Here is a 4,945-nt window from a genome sequence, read left to right on the forward strand (position 1 = left end):
CATTTGAAAAATATAATACTTTGGGTCAGGGGCGGAACTATAGGCAGACTACCCCTGGCTTAAGCCACCCCCTAAAAAAAAATTAATTAACAATACGTAGCAAAATATGGGAAGCACACGTATATATATAGCCAAGCCAGGGTAAGCTTGAATAGCCAAGCCAAGGTAATATGAATCGAGAGCCAAGCCAGTTAAGAATCAAGAGCCAAGTCAATTTTAAGCGTGAAAGTGAAAGAAGAGATGAGGGTTTTTTTTTTTGCTCTGTTCTGTTTGTGTGGTCAGAAAAGAGAGAAAGAGAGAAAATCAGAGCGAGAGAAAGAGAGAACATCAGAAAAGAACAAACCCTAGTTAGAAGGTAAGGTTAATTTGATTGAATCATGTGATCTAATGGGTTCATTTATCAAATTACTTCTTTATTTTCATGAAAATGGCATGGGGTTTCTAAATTTTAGGTTATTTTCACTTGGGTTTGTGAAAATAACGTGATCTAATAGGTTAAGGATGAAATCAGATCAAAATTAATTGCTTTCTTTCATGAAAATGGCATGAGGTTTTCTTAATCTTAGGTTAATTTCACTTGGTTTTGTGAAATCGAAAATTTGAATGAAATTTTAGGTTTAATCTTTGATGCTGTCTCGTTAAAAAAAAAAAACCTTTGATGTTATATTGAAGAAGTATGCACAACAGCACTTTGATTTTTGTGAATCACTGAATTGTGATGTGAATTTTACAAACTTTATCTCTTGTTGAATTCCAGGTAGAAGTTGTTCAACAACCACTTTAGAATTGTAGGCTTGTAGCAAGCCTGATCGAGTACAGTTGAATTCCAGGTATAATCAAGAATCATTAATGATTTTTAAGAGTAATTTGGTGGTTTTGTTTTTTGTAAAGAACTGGTTGTAAGTAAGCTTATTAACATATTATGGCTCTCGAGTCTCGACTGTTTTCACTTTTCTGTGCCACTGCCTGATTTCTTTTTAATTTTTCATTTCTAATTAGAGACCCATTATGGTTCAGTAGTATTTTACTTTTTTGTCATATATCTATTATTGAATCAACTGAAATTTGCAGGTTGATAGGCTACGATGCCTACTGACCGTCCACAGTAGACCTGTTATGGATGCTCGCTATATGATGGGTACAGGTCGTTCTTGTCAGCAGCGTGATAATATCACAGTAGACCATCATTATCGTGTTGATATATTTAATGCTACAATTGATTGTCAGTTATTGGAGTTGGATCGTAGGTTTCCAGAAGACACCATAGAGTTACTGAGCTTTAGCTCGTGTTTGGATCCTAGAGATTCTTTTAAGTCATTCAATGTAGATAGTCTTTGTAATCTTGCTGAGAAGTTCTATCATCTAGATTTCAGTCCGCAAGAGGTACACATTTTGAGAAATGAGTTACAACATTATGGCCAGGATGTAGTTAGTCATTTGGATTTTCAGAACTTATCAACTGTTTCTGAGTTGTGTCGAAAGCTAGTGGTTACCAAGAAGGCAGAAGCTTACCCAATGATATTTTTCAACAATGAAATTAGTTAAAACAGCTGCTCGCAACAAAATGGAAGAAGATTTTCTTAGGGATTGCATGATGATTAGCATTGAACGAGTCATTGCAGGAGCTATCGATATTGATTCAATCATAGATGGATTTGACGACGTTGGCAGTCGCAGGGTGCCACTTAAATAGTGATAGTCAGGCTTTGGAAGAACACTTGTATGTGTATATTTTGGGTAATATGGGTTTGTGACTATTTTGGTAAAACACTTTTACGTGTATATTTTGGTAAAACTTAATATATATATATATATATATGTGAAATCCTTTTTTTGGATTCAAGATGTTCAATGGGCTCTTGGTGTTTGTATGTGGGATGTCGTTAGTACTACCAAATTGATTGTAATACTGGTGGAAAAGACCGTGACAGGTAATAACTAACGTTAATTTGGGGTCTTGTAAATTGTTTGCACGTTATTGCTTGGTTTTTTTTGTTTGCAGGTATGGGATGTGCTCGCAAACCCATAAAAAGTTCTACAATTGTCTGGATTACTTATTGGAGTTCAGAAACTCTGCAATTGTCATTGACTAGGTAATCCTTTTCTTTTCTTTTGTTTGCAGCGCAAAAAAAAAATATTATTTTTACTAGTGTGCATAATTTTTTTTCAAGCCCCTACTCTTGAATCCTGGTTCTGCCCCTGCTTTGGGTGAAGGTCCGTTTGAAGACCCAGCACTAGTAGTGTAAGACGTCATGGAGCTAGACGAATTGTGTGCGTCACATTCTCACCAACGCTAGAAAATAATGCGAGAGAAAAAGAGAATACTGTATGCAACTAAGAGCAGTTCACAACATCACGAACGCTCCAGGCCAACTTGTTTGAAGCAAAATGAAAGTTGTGCAAGGGTATTGCCATGAGTACAAATGTCCAAACATGGCACCCGGTTTTAACTTTTAAGCCACGCCCGTTCACAATACTAGTGGTCCTAGTCTCAACCATAAACGATGCCGATCAGGAATCGGCGGATGTTGCTTTTAGGACTCCGCCGACACCTTATGAGAAATCAAAGTTTTTGGGTTTCGGGGGGAGTATGGTCGCAAGACTGAAACTTAAAGGAATTGACGGAAGGGCACCACCAGGAGTGGAGCCTGCGGCTTAATTTGACTCAACACGGGGAAACTTACCAAGTCTAGACATAGTAAGGATTGACAGACTGGGAACTCTTTCTTGATTCTATGGGTGGTGGTGCATGGCCGTTCTTAGTTGGTGGAGCGATCTGGTTAATTCCGTTAACGAACGAGACCTCAGCCTGCTAACTAGCTATGCGGAGGATTCCCTCCGCGGCCAGCTTCTTAAAGGGACTATGGCCGTTTAGGCCACAGAAGTTTGAGGCAATAACAGGTTTGTGATGCCCTTAGATGTTCTGGGCCGCACGCGCGCTACACTGATGTATTCAACGAGTATATAGTCTTGGCCGACAGGCGCGGGTAATCTTCGAAAATTTCAACGTGATAGGGATAGATCATTGCAATGGACCCTGTCCAAAGGTAATCCAACAACCAGACTCGATTACCCAACAATGTTGAGCGCTAAAACCGTTGTGATTTAGCATCTGGCGATGGTGGCCTAGCCGTATTCCATGGACTCATGTTCATGGGCCATTCATCAGGGTCCACTTTGAAGACGGTCATGCCCTCAGCATGCGAACTTGTTATACCACCAGTTGGCAGACTTGTTCTGTCTTCTGGGCAGGGATAAAGTGACAATGCTACTTTAACGGTCGTGAATACGTAAACCCAACTAGAACGGTGTTCTCATTCCCTGTTCATCACAACACGACACGGGATGTGTTAAGAAAATACTCCTGTCTTCGGGCAGGTTGCGTCTCGGCGGGCAGACAGCCGGTGTAAAAACTTTTGTCGCATCTTGGAGATAAGATCATTATGCGGCTTATCTCTGCTCGACCTAGTACTTGTTACTGGTTTTGGTTTTTGGTTTTGATCCTCTTAGTGTGCATCTTACTGGGTATTACCGTGAGACGTAAATCTAGCAAGAATGGTAAGGGATTCAGCTGCATCTAATTAAAGTTCAGTTACTTAAATCATCTTTTCTAGTATGGTGTATGGACTTATTAATTCTAAATGAAAAATACAGCAGATGATGATGAATATCAAACTGAAGAGGAGGACTAAAAATGGTCAAAGGAAATTTAAGCTGCTAATCTCAAGTTCAGGTAAATGCTGTATTCATTTAAAAAAATTGTAGTTATTTATTCTAGCCAGTTTGAACATTGTGCTGATGTGAATCAGCTGGATTGCTGTTTACAGGTCGAGGGCAACGGAGTAGCAATAAAAACGGAGTGGTGTGTCTATTGATCCTTTGTTGCTTAATGTAAAAAAAAATAATACTCCACACTTGCACTTGTATTAACTTCTGTATTACATGCTGAAAAATGTTGTGAAAACTTGGGAATCAAAAATTGAAACCACATGGCTTTGTGATAAATGTTGCTCTCGTATTACTCTGCCGTATTAACTTCTGTATTACATCAGAATGCGGGAGTGAAACAACAAATTTTAGTACTCCAAATCTTGTAGTAATTGACTTGTCCGAAGCAAAATGAAAGTTGTATAAGGCTAATTTCTATGGGCTAGATTGAACTGCTAAATTAGTCAAAAAGGGTTACAAATCATGGAAAAAATGTGGAAAAAAAGTTAACACTTTTTCTGGCTACTTCTTTCTCCTAGCATTTGATCGCAGTCATCAACGAGATTGAACATTGAATATTTCGGCGCTCAAAAAATTAAAGTTACGAGCCGAACGGTTCAGCGCTGGAGGAATATTTTTAGGGATCCGTGTAGAAGCAGTCATCAACGAGATTGAACATTGAATATTTCGGCGCTCAAAAAATTAAAGTTACGAGCCGAACGGTTCAGCGCTGGAGGAATATTTTTAGGGATCCGTGCAGAAACGCTGAACCATACGTCGTCAACATTTTCACCTAGTATAAAATTTGTGCTGTCACTTCATTTCTCTTCTCTCCTGTATCCCGTCACTTTTCAAATTTGTGCTGTCACTTCATTTCTCTTCTCTCCTGTATCCAGTCACTTTTCTTTCTCCTATACAGATAAAGAAATGTTATGTCTTGTCAATTAATGCATGTCATGTCCTCTGAGAGCATCTCCAATGCTAGGGATGAAGGTCTTAAAAAGACAAGACACCTAGGATTTAGCACTTTTCTAACCAAGAATTTATCTCCAATGCCAAGGTCAAGGTAAGGTAAAAGCATGACATGGATGCCATCTCATAAGAAAGGGTAAAGGAGAAAGTCATATCTTTACCTTCTCCATGACCCAAGGTCTTTTGACACATAATCAATTCTTTATTCCAAAATTAATTTGTCTCTAAGTTCTAGGGTAGTAATATCTTGACATTGGAGATGAAA

General features: G+C 38.6%; 1 long non-coding RNA gene across 3 annotated transcripts; it reads left to right on the forward strand.

Annotated features, from left to right (window-relative positions):
* Positions 1-210: 210 nt before the first annotated feature.
* LOC113275143 lies at positions 211-4,023 on the forward strand. Of its 3 annotated transcripts, XR_003323461.1 has the most exons (5): positions 211-355; positions 758-830; positions 1,072-2,093; positions 3,658-3,733; positions 3,828-4,023. It is a non-coding gene; the product is annotated as an uncharacterized LOC113275143 (long non-coding RNA). The 3 variants fall into 3 exon arrangements; XR_003323462.1 differs by lacking the exons at positions 3,658-3,733; positions 3,828-4,023 and adding an exon at positions 2,172-2,580; XR_003323463.1 differs by lacking the exons at positions 3,658-3,733; positions 3,828-4,023 and adding an exon at positions 2,215-2,580.
* The last annotated feature ends 922 nt before the right edge of the window (positions 4,024-4,945 follow it).

The sequence above is a fragment of the Papaver somniferum genome, chromosome 4 (genome assembly GCF_003573695.1).
Source record: "Papaver somniferum cultivar HN1 chromosome 4, ASM357369v1, whole genome shotgun sequence".
Taxonomy (NCBI): Eukaryota; Viridiplantae; Streptophyta; class Magnoliopsida; order Ranunculales; family Papaveraceae; genus Papaver; species Papaver somniferum.